This window comes from Pleurodeles waltl, chromosome 5 (assembly GCF_031143425.1).
Source record: "Pleurodeles waltl isolate 20211129_DDA chromosome 5, aPleWal1.hap1.20221129, whole genome shotgun sequence".
Classification (NCBI taxonomy): domain Eukaryota; kingdom Metazoa; phylum Chordata; class Amphibia; order Caudata; family Salamandridae; genus Pleurodeles; species Pleurodeles waltl.
This window is the reverse complement of record NC_090444.1, coordinates 896,827,995-896,844,049: the sequence shown is the minus strand read 5'-3', so window position 1 is coordinate 896,844,049 and position 16,055 is coordinate 896,827,995. Positions and strand designations below refer to the sequence as shown.

Here is a 16,055-nt window from a genome sequence, read left to right as displayed (position 1 = left end):
TCTAGTTTAGGCGAATGCATCACATAAAGAGTAGTTGAGGTTGCTGTGTGTGTCTGTGGCTGGGGGGGTAACAGGAATATGTGCGTGCATTGGGGTGGAGCTGGCACCATATGTCAATTACCTGAAGACTTTTCTGTGTCTGTAGTAAGGCTGCCATCGTGCATGGCTTAATTCCCACGCGTGGGGGAAATCTACCTAAGGCACTGTCTAGTTCACAATTGAGATTTCCCGCCACTACAATTTCTACATCTTGTGAGGCATGCATTGCTTTTACAGCCTTACCCCTGAACTCTCCATTGTCAGTATTGGGTGCATATACACTGACTAAACAGAGATCATGTGCATTTAGTGCCCCTTCAAGGACAACATAGTGCCCTTCTTTGTCGTGGAGAACCCTGGTGGGCTTAAATGGGATACCCAAAGCTACCCAGATCAGGACCCTCCTCCTCCTCTCTCCCCCTCCCCCCCCCCAGAATAACCTAAATATGAGGTAGCAAAGGTCAGACCCGCCACCGTTTTTGCAGATGTCTGATACCGTTCCCCTATGTGTGGGTCTCTTGTAAGAATGCTATTGCCACCCCATATCTCTTGAGATACTGCAGAACTCTTGCACCTCACTGGACTGTTGAACTCCCACACATTCCATGTTATGAACATATGCCTGGATTCCATTCTGTCCATACACACATTAGGTACCAGTCCTGTCCACTGCGTACATGGCAGTGAGCATAGTCTCTGCCCGCTTCTGCTCACATCCATGGAAGCCCACCCTCCCCACTTCTCCATCATACTGAAGAACTAATAAGAGAAACATGCTGACAGAATGAGACATCAACCAGTTCCCAAATTGCCCCTTCCCTCGGGCAGTAGCCACTAAGCTCTCCTGGCTCAACTCGCGGAAAAGAGGGTCGTAAACCCTGCCCCATTTGCCCCCCCCTATCTCCTATCAAACCTTGTAGATCCTAGGAGAAATCAATGTGCATATCCACTGACTGGGGCCCCAGAACCTCCGCTGATCACAAGCCCCAACCTAGAGCTCAGCATTTCACATTATCCTGGGCCCCAGACCTCCCCAGCCTGGAAGTCTAAAAGCCACATCTTTTGTTTCTCTGTACATTTTACTAAATAAGGTGCCCCACACATCAAGTGGTAAAAAAAAGTTGTCTAAGATCATAATACATCAAGCTCTAGACCCAGTAGTATTCAGTTCCTTCTGTCCCTAAATTGGTCTAGCTGTTCTTTCCAGCCGTTCATCCCGTGGGTGCATCTTCACTCAGAGTCTCTTGGAGGGGGTCCATAGATGAGTAGGGGTTTTGCGTCTCGGTGGGCCCAGGCTCGCCCCTCAATATACCATCAGAATTGACCAGGATTGTTCCCCCACATGATCAGTAGGTGCATTTCCCTTCTGTGAGGTCTCCCGCTGACACCTGGAACGCCTCGCTCCCTTACGCCTGGGTTCTCGCCATTCGAGATTCCAGTCTTTTTGTAGGAATCCCACTGGGTCCATCCAGTCAAGAGCCTATTGTGGTGATTTATAGATGAAAACTTTGCCCCCCAGCCAAAAATCCGGACAGCCATAACGGCTTCAGGGCAGTGGTAATCCAGTTCTCCAGCAACAAGTCCACTGAGGCCCCCATTGCGCATTCAGGCAAGCCAAGGAAACACAAATTATTCTGCCAGAACCTTCCCTCAGCGTCCTCCTGACCGAGGTCGATTTGAATTGTAATTTGTTTAAGTTCTGCTACTGTTGTATGTAGGTCTTGTACTGTAGCGCACAGGATGGCTATTTCTTCCTCCATATACGTGACCCTTTCTGCCACCTTGTCGAGGTCTAGGTGCAAATGATTAATGTCAATGGCAATGGAGTCCATTTTTGTGTCCAGCACCACCCAGGACCCCATTATGGCCTCCAGTATTTTAGCCGTGCCCTGTGTGGGCTCACTGCTCTCTGCCATGGGTGGCGGTCCATGATCCAACTCTGGGCTCCCTGTCCGGGCACCGTATAATTCACAATTTTGTTGGATTACACCTCCCTCTGGGACTTATCCTCCACCACTAGGGTGGGTGAACAGGTGGGGAGTACTGTTCAAAATCACAGCTGTTTATAGGAGGGTGAGGCACTGCAACACTGGTAACCCAAGCCCAACCTTCTACCTCCACTGCAAGCACCAGGTCTCTACTTTGTGCTAATCGTCTGGACCACTGCAGTAAATGCGGCCTCCTATGTATTTCTTTCCGTCCTCCTTCTTCTTTATCATCACCACCAGGACCCGCGCCACGCCCCACAGCTGCATTGTTGCCAAAAAGTATGTTACTTAGCTGAGGACGTCAGGGCAAAGCACCCCGGTTCCAATGTGTTGGAGATCTTCTGCAGGGTCCGTCGGGACCTTGAGGGAGACACAGTTGCCCTCCCCATTCCTCCTCACTTCAAGTCCACCACGAGGTGCAGGCCTCGGGTCAGTGTCCCAGAGGTTGTGCTGTCAGTCATGCAGGCTCACTCCACAGAAGCCCCCACCTCACAGCTCCTTCGTCGGTGGCAATGTTATGCCTGTCGTCTATCAGCTCCACACCATCCATGCCCTCCCATATTTTTCTGAAGGCATTTCTGTTAACTCCCCAAGTTGCCTCTGCCTTTTTCCTCCGGCGTCCTCCTTCAGCTATTTTCGGTCTTACACCTCGTCCAGGATCCGGGTAGGACACCCCACACCGTCAAGACTAGCCCCGACGGTGGCTAAATGCAACTGAAGTGGCAGGTTACAGCAGGATTAATGTGGCGGGAGCTTCCCGAAGTTACGTCTAAGCAGCCATCTTGTCAGGCCACATCCTGTGTGGGAAGGATGTAAACGCATTAAAGATATTGTATTCATTGTGAAAGTTAAAGGTTTATACACAAATACTCTATTGTTTGGACATGTAATCATAACATTTCTTATTCACATTTTGCATTTAATTTTGAAAGTTACATTTGTGTGTGCATAAACATGTATTTGAATTCGGATACTGGTCACACTGTTAGGGTACAGGTTAAAATAGAGCGATCTAAACTCCATCCTTTATATGTCACAATTGTGTTAGTATATACTCTTTTGTGACATTATACTCATTGCGTGTGTTAATTTTCCTAACTTGTGTGAAGCATTTAAACAAATTAATGGAATGTAAGCATTGTAGAAGTTAGATATTTATAAACAAATACAATGTTTGCTTAACCCCTTCCCCGCCACGGACGTAATGGTTACGTCCATGGCAGCGCCCGTGTGGCGCCATGGACGTAACCATTACGTCCTGAATGCTTCCCTCGGGAGAAGCGCTAGCGCTCCTCCCGAGGGCCGCCCCCCCCACCCCCCCTAGGTCAGGGCTGACCGGGGAATCCCTTCCCCTTCCACCCCCGACCCCCCCCACCCCCCCCCCTGTGACGTCAGCGCGCGAGCGCGCGCTGATTTGTCACAGGGGCCTCCCTAGTCGCGCTGGAAGCTCTGCTTCCAGCGCGATTGAAAAAGAAATGCAAAAGCATTTCTTTTTCAATCACTTGGGAGGCCCGGAGGGGCTTCAAAGGGAAGGAAAAGTATTTCCTTCCCTTTGAAGTCCCTCCGAGGGAAGCAATCCGGCTTTTGAAACCCCACTAGACACCAGGGATTTTTTTTTTTTTCATTGAAATTGACCAAAGGGAGCGACCCCTTGGGCAAGGGTCGCTCCCAGGGGGGGCATTTTTTTGAAAAGGCCTTTTCTGCCCCCAGGGGGGGCAGAAACCTCTAGGCACCAGGGACCATTTTTTTTTTTTTGTTTCATTTTTTTTTTTTTGGTGGGGAGCGACCCCTTAGGCAAGGGTCGCTCCCCTTGGGGGAAAATTATATTTTTGCCATTTCTGCCTCCCTTGGGGGCAGATTGGCCTATTTTGATGAGGCCAATCTGCCCCCAAGGGGGGTAGAAACCACTAGACACCAGGGAGTTTTTTCTTTGCGTGAATTTCACGCAAAGGGAGCGACCCCTTAGGCAAGGGTCGCTCCCTGGGGGGGAGGGCAATTTATTTTAGGCCATTTCTGCCCCCCCTGGGGGCAGATCGGCCTATTATTAGGCCGATCTGCCCCCAGGGGGGGAAGAAACCTCTAGGCGCCAGGGCAAATTTTTTTTTTGTGTTTTTTTTTTTTTGTTCTTTCTTTTTTTTAGAGATGGGGAGCGACCCATCAGGCAAGGGTCGCTCCCCTGGGGGGCAAATTGTATTTAGACCATTTCTGCCCCCCTGGGGGCAGATTGGCCGATTTTAGGTCAATCTGCCCCAAGGGGGCAGAAACCACTAGGCACCGGGGATTTGTTTTTTGGCGCCAATGTCACGCAGGGGGAGCGACCCTGTAGGCAAGGGTCGCTCCCGGGGGGCGGGGGGTGGGGGTTGGGGGGGCAAATTTATTTTAGGCCATTTCTGCCCCCCCGGGGGACAGATCGGCCTATTATTAGGCCGAACTGCCCCCGGGGGGGGGCAGAACACTAGGCGCCAGGGCAATTTTTTTTTTGTGTGTTTTTTTTTTGTTGTTTCTTTTTTTAGAGATGGGGAGCGACCCATCAGGCAAGGGTCGCTCCCCTGGGGGGGCAAATTGTATTTAGACCATTTCTGCCCCCCTGGGGGCAGATTGGCCGATTTTAGGTCAATCTGCCCCAAGGGGGCAGAAACCACTAGGCACCGGGGATTTGTTTTTTGGCGCCAATGTCACGCAGGGGGAGCGACCCCGTAGGCAAGGGTCGCTCCCGGGGGGGGGGGGGGGGGGGGGGGGTTTGGGGGGACAAATTTTTTTTAGGCCATTTCTGCCCCCCCCGGGGACAGATCGGCCTATTATTAGGCTGAACTGCCCCCCGGGGGGGGGCAGAACACTCAAGGCGCCAGGGCAATTTTTTTTTTTGTGTTTTTTTTTTTTGTTGTTTCTTTTTTTAGAGATGGGGAGCGACCCATCAGGCAAGGGTCGCTCCCCTGGGGGGGCAAATTGTATTTAGACCATTTCTGCCCCCCTGCGGGCAGATTGGCCAATTTTAGGTCAATCTGCCCCCAAGGGGGCAGAAACCACTAGGCACCGGGGATTTGTTTTTTGGCGCCAATGTCACGCAGGGGGAGCGACCCCGTAGGCAAGGGTCGCTCCCGGGGGGGGGGTGGGGGTTGGGGGGGCAAATTTATTTTAGGCCATTTCTGCCCCCCCCGGGGGACAGATCGGCCTATTATTAGGCCGAACTGCCCCCCGGGGGGGGGCAAAACACTCTAGGCGCCAGGGCAATTTTTTTTTTGTGTTTTTTTTTTTGTTGTTTCTTTTTTTAGAGATGGGGAGCGACCCATCAGGCAAGGGTCGCTCCCCTGGGGGGGCAAATTGTATTTAGACCATTTCTGCCCCCCTGCGGGCAGATTGGCCAATTTTAGGTCAATCTGCCCCCAAGGGGGCAGAAACCACTAGGCACCGGGGATTTGTTTTTTGGCGCCAATGTCACGCAGGGGGAGCGACCCCGTAGGCAAGGGTCGCTCCCGGGGGGGTTGGGGGGGCAAATTTATTTTAGGCCATTTCTGCCCCCCCCGGGGGACAGATCGGCCTATTATTAGGCCGAACTGCCCCCCGGGGGGGGGCAAAACACTCTAGGCGCCAGGGCAATTTTTTTTTTGTGTTTTTTTTTTTGTTGTTTCTTTTTTTAGAGATGGGGAGCGACCCATCAGGCAAGGGTCGCTCCCCTGGGGGGGCAAATTGTATTTAGACCATTTCTGCCCCCCTGGGGGCAGATTGGCCAATTTTAGGTCAATCTGCCCCCAAGGGGGCAGAAACCACTAGGCACCGGGGATTTGTTTTTTGGCGCCAATGTCACGCAGGGGGAGCGACCCCGTAGGCAAGGGTCGCTCCCGGGGGGGTTGGGGGGGCAAATTTATTTTAGGCCATTTCTGCCCCCCCGGGGGACAGATCGGCCTATTATTAGGCCGAACTGCCCCCCGGGGGGGGGCAAAACACTCTAGGCGCCAGGGCAATTTTTTTTTTGTGTTTTTTTTTTTTGTTGTTTCTTTTTTTAGAGATGGGGAGCGACCCATCAGGCAAGGGTCGCTCCCCTGGGGGGGCAAATTGTATTTAGACCATTTCTGCCCCCCTGGGGGCAGATTGGCCAATTTTAGGTCAATCTGCCCCCAAGGGGGCAGAAACCACTAGGCACCGGGGATTTGTTTTTTGGCGCCAATGTCACGCAGGGGGAGCGACCCCGTAGGCAAGGGTCGCTCCCGGGGGGGGGGTGGGTGTTGGGGGGGCAAATTTATTTTAGGCCATTTCTGCCCCCCCGGGGGACAGATCGGCCTATTATTAGGCCGAACTGCCCCCCGGGGGGGGGGCAGAACACTCTAGGCGCCAGGGCAATTTTTTTTTTGTGTTTTTTTTTTTGTTGTTTCTTTTTTTAGAGATGGGGAGCGACCCATCAGGCAAGGGTCGCTCCCCTGGGGGGGCAAATTGTATTTAGACCATTTCTGCCCCCCTGGGGGCAGATTGGCCAATTTTAGGTCAATCTGCCCCCAAGGGGGCAGAAACCACTAGGCACCGGGGATTTGTTCTTTGGCGCCAATGTCACGCAGGGGCGACCCCGTAGGCAAGGGTCGCTCCCGGGGGGGGTGGGTGTTGGGGGGGCAAATTTATTTTAGGCCATTTCTGCCCCCCCGGGGGGCAGATCGGCCTATTATTAGGCCGATCTGCCCCCGGGGGGGGGGGGGGGCAGAAACCTCTAGGCGCCAGGGGAATTTTTCTTTTTTTTCTTCTTTGTTTTTTTTTTTTAGAGATGGGGAGCGACCCATCAGGCAAAAGTCGCTCCCCTGGGGGACAAATTGTATTTAGGCCATTTCTGCCCCCCTTGGGGGCAGATTGGCTGAGTTTAGGTCAACCTGCCCCCAAGGGGGCAGAAACCACTAGGCACCGGGGATTTGTTTTTTGGTGCCAATGTCACGCAGGGGGAGCGACCCCGTAGGCAAGGGTCGCTCCCGGCGGGGAGGGTGGGGGTTGGGGGGGCAAATTTATTTTAGGGCATTTCTGCCCCCCCCCCCTGGGGCCGGCTGAGCTACAGGCCAAACACCACAGGTAGGCACCTTGCAAAAAACACCTCTGTTTTCTGTGAAAAAATATGTTGTGTCCACGTTGTGTTTTGGGCCATTTCCTTTTGTGGGCGCTAGGCCTACCCACAGAAGTGATGTACCATTTTTATCGAGAGACTTAGGGGAACGCTGGGTGGAAGGAAATTTGTGGCTCCTCTCAGATTCCAGAACTTTCTGTCACCGAAATGAGAGGAAAAAGTGTTTTTTGGGCCAAATTTTGATGTTTGCAAAGGATTCTGGGTAACATAACCTGGTCAGAGCCCCGCAAGTCACCCCATCTTGGATTCCCCTGGGTTTCTAGTTTTCAAAAATGCACTGGTTTGCTAGGTTTCCTCAGGTGTCGGCTGAGCTACAGGCCAAAATCCACAGGTAGGCACTGCTTTTTATTAAAAAATGTGATGTGTCCACGTTGTGTTTTGGGCCCTTTCCTTTCGTGGGCGCTAGTCCTACCCACACAAGTGATGTATCATTTTTATCGGGAGACTTGGGGGAACGCTGGGTAGAAGGAAATTTGTGGCTCCTCTCAGATTCCAGAACTTTCTGCCACAGAAATGTGAGTAACATGTGTATTTTTAGCCAAATTTTGAGGTTTGCAAAGGATTCTGGGTAACAGAACCTGGTCCGAGCCCCGCAAGTCACCCCTCCTTGGATTCCCCTAGGTCTCTAGTTTTCAGAAATGCACAGGTTTGGTAGGTTTCCCTAGGTGCCGGCTGAGCTAGAGGCCAAAATCTACAGGTAGGCACTTCGCAAAAAACACCTGTTTTTTTCCCAAATTTAGGATGTGTCCACGTTGCGCTTTGGGGTGTTTCCTGTCGCCGGCGCTAGGCCTACCCACGCAAGTGAGGTATCATTTTTATCGGGAGACTTGGGGGAACGCTGGGTGGAAGGAAATTTGTAGCTCCTCTCAGATTCCAGAACTTTCTGCCACAGAAATGTGAGTAACGTGTATTTTTAGCCAAATTTTGAGGTTTGCAAAGGATTCTGGGTAACAGAACCTGGTCCGAGCCCCGCAAGTCACCCCTCCTTGGATTCCCCTAGGTCTCTAGTTTTCAGAAATGCACAGGTTTGGTAGGTTTCCCTAGGTGCCGGCTGAGCTAGAGGCCAAAATCTACAGGTAGGCACTTCGCAAAAAACACCTCTGTTTTTTTACAAAATTTAGGATGTGTCCACGTTGCGCTTTGGGGTGTTTCCTGTCGCCGGCGCTAGGCCTACCCACGCAAGTGAGGTATCATTTTTATCGGGAGACTTGGGGGAACGCTGGGTGGAAGGAAATTTGTAGCTCCTCTCAGATTCCAGAACTTTCTGCCACAGAAATGTGAGGGACATGTGTTTTTTTAGCCACATTTTGAGGTTTGCAAAGGATTCTGGGTAACAGAACCTGGTCCGAGCCCCGCAAGTCACCCCTCCTTGGATTCCCCTAGGTCTCTAGTTTTCAGAAATGCACAGGTTTGGTAGGTTTCCCTAGGTGCCGGCTGAGCTAGAGGCCAAAATCTACAGGTAGGCACTTCGCAAAAAACACCTCTGTTTTTTTACAAAATTTAGGATGTGTCCACGTTGCGCTTTGGGGTGTTTCCTGTCGCCGGCGCTAGGCCTACCCACGCAAGTGAGGTATCATTTTTATCGGGAGACTTGGGGGAACGCTGGGTGGAAGGAAATTTGTAGCTCCTCTCAGATTCCAGAACTTTCTGCCACAGAAATGTGAGGGACATGTGTTTTTTTAGCCACATTTTGAGGTTTGCAAAGGATTCTGGGTAACAGAACCTGGTCCGAGCCCCGCAAGTCACCCCTCCTTGGATTCCCCTAGGTCTCTAGTTTTCAGAAATGCACAGGTTTGGTAGGTTTCCCTAGGTGCCGGCTGAGCTAGAGGCCAAAATCTACAGGTAGTCACTTTGCTAAAAACAGCTCTGTTTTCTGTGATATGTCCACGTTGTGTTTTGGGGCATATCCTGTCGCGGGCGCTAGGCCTACCCACACAAGTGAGGTATCATTTTTATCGGGAGACGTGGGGGAACGCTGGGTGGAAGGAAATTTGTGGCTCCTCTCAGATTCCAGAACTTTCTGCCACAGAAATGTGAGGAACATGTGTTTTTTTAGCCAAATTTTGAGGTTTGCAAAGGATTCTGGGTAACAGAACCTGGTCCGAGCCACACAAGTCACCCCTCCTTGGATTCCCCTAGGTCTCTAGTTTTCAGAAATGCATAGGTTTGGTAGGTTTCCCTGGGTGGCGGCTGAGCTAGAGGCCAAAATCTACAGGTAGTCACTTTGCTAAAAACAGCTCTGTTTTCTGTGATATGTCCACGTTGTGTTTTGGGGCATATCCTGTCGCGGGCGCTAGGCCTACCCACACAAGTGAGGTATCATTTTTATCGGGAGACGTGGGGGAACGCTGGGTGGAAGGAAATTTGTGGCTCCTCTCAGATTCCAGAACTTTCTGCCACAGAAATGTGAGGAACATGTGTTTTTTTAGCCAAATTTTGAGGTTTGCAAAGGATTCTGGGTAACAGAACCTGGTCCGAGCCCCGCAAGTCACCCCTCCTTGGATCCCCCTAGGTCTCTAGTTTTCAGAAATGCACAGGTTTGGTAGGTTTCCCTAGGTGGCGGCTGAGCTACAGGCCAAAATCTACAGGTAGTCACTTTGCTAAAAACAGCTCTGTTTTCTGTGATGTGTCCAGGTTGTGTTTTGGGGCATATCCTGTCGCGGGCGCTAGGCCTACCCACACAAGTGAGGTATCATTTTTATCGGGAGACGTGGGGGAACGCTGGGTGGAAGGAAATTTGTCGCTCCTCTCAGATTCCAGAACTTTCTGCCACAGAAATGTGAGGAACATGTGTTTTTTTAGCCAAATTTTGAGGTTTGCAAAGGATTCTGGGTAACAGAACCTGGTCCGAGCCACACAAGTCACCCCTCCTTGGATTCCCCTAGGTCTCTAGTTTTCAGAAATGCACAGGTTTGGTAGGTTTCCCTAGGTGGCGGCTGAGCTAGAGGCCAAAATCTACAGGTAGTCACTTTGCTAAAAACAGCTCTGTTTTCTGTGATGTGTCCACGTTGTGTTTTGGGGCATATCCTGTCGCGGGCGCTAGGCCTACCCAAACAAGTGAGGTATCATTTTTATCGGGAGACTTGGGGGAACATAGAATAGCAAAACAAGTGTTATTGCCCCTTGTCTTTCTCTACATTTATTCCTTCCAAATATAGGGGTGTGTGTAAAAAAGACATCTATTTGAGAAATTCCATGTAATTCACGTGCTACTATGGTCACCCCGGAATTCAGAGATGTGCAAATAACCACTGCTCCTCAACACCTTATCTTGTGCCCTTTTTGGAAATGCAAAGGTTTTCTTGATAGCTATTTTTTACTCCTTATATTTCAGCAAATGAATTACTGTATACCCGGTATAGAATGAAAACGCACTGCAGGGTGCAGCTCATTTATTGGCTCTGGGTTCCTCGGGTTCTTGATGAACCTACAAACCCTATATATCCCCGCAACCAGAGGAGGCCAGCAGACGTAACGGTATATTGCTTTCGATAATCTGACATTGCAGGGAAAAGTTACAGAGTAAAAAGTAGAGAAAAATTGATGTTTTTTTCACCTCAATTTCAATATTTTTCTTTTTCAGCTGTTATTTTCTGTAGGAAACCCTTGTAGGATCTACACAAATGACCCCTTGCTGAATTCAGAATTTTGTCTACTTTTCAGAAATGTTTAGGTTTCTGGGATCCAGCATTGGTTTCATGACCATTCCTGTCACTGACTGGAAGGAGGCTGAAAGCACAAAAATTGCACAAATGGGGTATGCCCCAGTAAAATGCCAAAATTGTGTTGAAAAATTGGGTTTTCGGATTCAAGTCTGCCTGTTCCTGAAAGCTGGGAAGCTGCTGAGTTTAGCACTGCAAACCCTTTGTTGATGCCATTTTCAGGGGAAAAACCACAAGCCTTCTTCTGCAGCCACTTTTTCCAATTCTTTTGAAAAAAACAAAATTTTCCCTGTATTTTGGCCAATTTCTTGGCCTCTTTCAGGGAAACCCACAAAGTCTGGGTACCTCCAGAATCCCTAGGATGTTGGAAAAAAAGGACGCAAATTTGGCTTGGTTAGCTTATGTGGACAAAAAGTTATGCGGGCCTAAGCGCGAACTGCCCCAAATAGGCAAAAAAAGGCCTGGCACAGGAGGGGGAAAAGGCCTGGCAGCGAAGTGGTTAAAAAAGTAATCATGACATTTTTTCACGTTTTGTTTGATTTTGAAAGTTACACTTGTGTGTGCATAAACTTTTATTTGAGTTCATAGTCAATGTTAGTTTAATTTAGTTAAATACATTTTAGTTTAAGGCCTACAATTCAGCTATGCCAGAGTGTGTTCTCTTTTTCTTTGCAGAAGCGTGCTCATGATTCTTGTTAGCTAGACCAAGGAGTATTGTTTGTATTAGACTGCTGATAGCGAGGCCTGAATAGAAGAACTTGGCAAGGAGCATGGAGAATTAACAGGCAGAAGAAGCATTCTATTAATCATGTACCAACCAGGACCGTGAGGTGTTCAAGGTTGCAGTTACTGTCTGTTTTGATTGGAGACGTAAGGGATGTTGCAAATGCTCTTCTTGAGCAATGAATTGATTGGTTCCTGGTGGTGTGGGAAAATATATGAGTGTTGGTGAAGCTTTGGTGCTTTTAACTGGTGTTCGCACAGTTAGTAGTTAGGCAGATTCATGTTAGGCGTTGAGGGGTACAGACCTCTCTGCTTGCTCTATTCCTGCAAGTGTGAAGCTTCATGCCAAGACCTATTCCCTTTCTACTGAATTTTTTGATATGCTGACACCGTCCAAAACTCCCTAAATAGAGCCCTGATTAGATGGTGTTATACTCACCTTTTGTTTACGGGGAAGGGAAGTTTCTTCATGGAACATCTGTGCACTTTGTTTCTGTATTGCTATGGCCGTGACTATTCTTTTTCTCATTGTGTTATAGCTAAACCTATTGAGGTATTTCAGCTTGCCAGTTGGATTGCTGTATCTTTTTTACTTATTCTTGGTATGCCTGTATACTAACTTGATGAGTAATTTGAAACAAATCCCAGTTAACTACTTTTGGCGATTTCTGGCCCTCATTGTGGAGTCACATTGGCTTCACAAGTCTGAAATGTATTGTTGATGCCTACTCTCTAACAGTGCTTCATGTCAACCAATGATGGTCCATATGTCCAATGGGGAAACATTTTTGATGACTACACTAAGACATTGCGGTATAGTTCCTGCGCGCTCTCAAGTTGAACTGTATAAAAGGTGATTGTTCTCTTCTTGCGGTGCTCACCAGTTGCCACCACTTAGCTTGACTTTATTCAAACTGCAGGGAATTAAACAAATAGGCACTGGCTGCCTTTACCTCAGTGACATAGACTGGTCCCACCAGAGCTTTAGCATGTACAGTTTTAGTCCTTGTTTAGTAGCTATTCAGTAGTCTGGCATGGCAGTATAGCTTGTGCAATGTCCTCTATTCTCAGTAGATACAGTTTGTATTCGTCGACCATGGCTAACTTGTCTTAATTAAGCACTCGCCACGGCTATGACGTAAAGCTCACAAGTCTGATTTACAGGTAGACTGACTTGTGTTTTCTTCCTTTCTAGGTCATTATGTTTTGTGCCTTTCAACTGGCTACTTGTATAAGCTGTTACTTACAGTGTGCAATTTAGGAATGGGTCAGATCTATAACTATTACAACTTTGATGGTAGTTGAGGACGAGCACTGGTAAGGAGGTGCTGTGCTTCATACCAATGCCACCTTATTATAATTTGAGAAAGTGTAGTACATCAGGGCACTACCTGTTTCCTCATACTTCAGCAGTGTATTTCGGTGACTTGTTTTGCATATGGCAGTGTTTCTGTCAGCACAGCTGATTTATCTTCTGTGATGGAGCTAGAGTTTATTATTCACAAATAAGCGTCCACGGTTCGGGAGTCTGCCTCTGATAATGGATCCCCAGTCCTCCTTGGATCCTCACTTTACACCATACCCTGTACTTCGAATATTGGTTAATGGCAGATGAGGTGGATGGCCATGTATGTTGAATGATTGTCTCAAGTGCTGTTTTTAATTCTCAATTCCTTTAGCTTTTCCTCATGACTAGATTCTAGTAATTGTGGTGAGGATTGTACCTTTCGGATGCGATCCATATTTTGTAGCGTGAGAGTGTGTGCCCTGTGCTTGTGGTGAGCAAGCAGATTTTTCTTTTCATACATCCAGCTGTATTATACTCCTTGATATTTCTTTTTCTGAGGCACATTTTTCTGAGGCGCCTTTAGATAAAGTGCTTTGTCTGAATGTCCTTTTCTTCACTTATTTTTCATTGTAGAACAAAACGTTTGCCGGCTCTGAACCCAAGTAGGTGTTTTCAGTACCTAGACTACATCCAGTGTATGGGTTAACAGCACTTGGGCAGAAGAGGTACTTATGGCTATGTTTATGGATTTTTGATTAATGTATTTCTTCGGGCTTTAGCTGCAAGGTCATACGTGGGCCGTTTATATGATAGTTCTGATGCTGGGATCCCTGTGAATTCTTGTATTTTTAGGGATGTCCCTGGATTGTTCATTTCAGTTGTGGTGCTAGAATATAGATCTCCAGTAAGTTGTCCGAGCAGGTCTCCAGTCGTTTCTTGAGCTTATGTAGGCTCCTGCACTTAAGTTCAGCTTCATTCAATTGAGTGTTCTTTGTCCTCCTCCTTGAATTGAGTTTGTTGTCCTTTATTTGTCTAAAGGCAGGTGTGCAAGGATTTAATGTCAGAGGATTTGTATAAGTAAGTTCAGTTTTAGGATTGATGTGAGTTTTGGTTTGATCTCTTTCAGTGAAATTCTCAGTCCACGTTGTTTCTGCTATAGTCTCATGAGCTATTGCCTTGGTGTGTTCAAGGAGAAGGTTTAGTTTGTTTTCTGTGACTGGTTTTGTCATTTTCTTCTCAGGAGATATTAATAATGATGCTACAGTTTGTGTGGCCAAAAGATAGGGATTTGCCACACATTAAGTTGGGTGGCTTTCTTGTGGCATATATTTCCAGCTGATCCACTGTTTACAGGTCTTAGTTGTAAATCATGGCTAAAAAGAACTTCTGCATGTTTTTTGGCGATGACTATTAGGATTCTGCCCCCTTTCAGTTTGTTCAAGGATACAGGTTTTGGACAGTTACAGAATGTAATGATTGGACGATGGTGGACCCAGATCTTTTTTTTCTTTTTACTGGGACCCAGGTGGGGTTTGCCCTGTCTGTTGCAGGCAATTTTACTGCATTTGCCTCTGTTCTGTAGTTTTGACTTCTTTCAGAGGGAGCATTCTTTACTCCTTAAACTTAATGCTGATGGGTTCTTTCATTCGGCAGCGTTATGCCTCTTATCGGGCACAGCTAAATATCTACAAATTCTGGGTCCACCATTCTTCATGGTTTTTCAATAGTTTGATGTTGTAGTTGTATACCATAAATCATGTGCGTTTTCTCTTCCATGACTTGACTTGTGTCAACCTTCCTACTTCTTTTACAGTAGTGCTTGACCCCACTTCCAATGTTTTTTGAACTACTGAGTTTCTCTTTCTCATCATTAAGTGCTAAAAGAAGTATTGGCTCCTTTTAGAAATGTGGTTTCTGGTTGGCTAGGGTATGCACCTAAGCCCAGAAGAACCCACCACACTAGTCAGGGTGAGAGAGCTACACACCCAGGATAACACCTGTTCACCCCTTGGTAGCTTGGCACGATCGTTCAGGCCTATCCCAGAGGCATTGTGAAAAGCGTTTGCACAACACACACAGCACACAATAAATACACAACAAAGGATACACAAGTTAGATAAAAATAAACTGTATTGCATAAAACATTATTAGACCAAACATGACATGTACCAGTCATACCCTGCTACGCGAGCAGTTGACAGAACATTACACAGGTTACTAGTACTCTGCGAAAGTAAGCAGTAGTCAGGTAAATATCACCCAACAGCACACAATCCCCACTGGCAGGCCTCCGCTGGTCCCCAATAAGAAAAGAAAGGCCGGGTTGGTCATTGCCGGTTTTCCTCAACTCACTGCCAATACACAGTCGGGCAGGATGAGGCGAAGACTATTACTCAGGCCGCTGCAGGTTTTTGAGGGGAGGCCTCCCTTGGTCCTCCCTGCCATCCAGGTGTGCAATCCTGCAGCCACTGCCCGCACCCAACAAGGTGCACAAGCTCACACAACCCTGGGGTCAGTGCCCTGGGCCAGGCAGTGACTATACCCAAGTGGGTGCCTGCCTGTGCCCCGGGCACCAACCAAAGCACGCTTAGTCTCTGCTTCCCAGTGGCTCCTTGCGGCCTCTATACACGGTGAAGTGGGCGGGGGGGCACATACTGGGTGACACAGGGGCACTTCCTGGCACCCGTGGGGGCACTATTTAAAGAAAAGTGCTCCTCATGTGCTGCAGGGACCAAAGAAAAGCGCTCTACATGCTGTGGCAACAGGAATGGAAATAAAATGCTCTTCATGTGCTATGCTGAAAGGGAGGCAGCGCTCTGGGCTAGAATACATGCTGATGCCCCTAGAGTGCTCCACTTGTCCAGCAGAGGGCACACCACCAAAAGCGTCACAAGTGCAGGGGTGGCGGGCGCATACCACCTAGCCCCTGTAGACAGCTGTTGGGGTACAAGGGCTCCAGAGCCCAGGCAAGCAGGCCAGCACAAGGGTTCAGAAAACACAGTGGCAGTCCTACTAGTGACTTAGCAGGTCACAGGACAGTCCAACTGCAGAACAGTTCCAAGGCGGTTCTTGGTAAGTCATGTCGACGTCTGGTGCCCAGACCATTCAAGTCCATCAGTGTCTAAAATTGTGGGGGGGGCAGCCCCCTGTACTTATACTCATTTTGTGCAGCCACCACATAAAGGGGGGAGGGGGTTCCAACTAGCACTAACCGGATCCAGGAATGTGTCCCCTCTCCTCCAGCTCTGGCTCCAGAC

The 16,055-nt window shown here is 48.5% G+C and overlaps 1 protein-coding gene across 1 annotated transcript in view; it reads left to right on the top strand.

Annotated features, from left to right (window-relative positions):
* FAM120B (family with sequence similarity 120 member B) overlaps positions 1-16,055 on the top strand; it is a 1,000,164-nt gene that overhangs the window by 447,796 nt on the left and 536,313 nt on the right. The window lies entirely within an intron of this gene.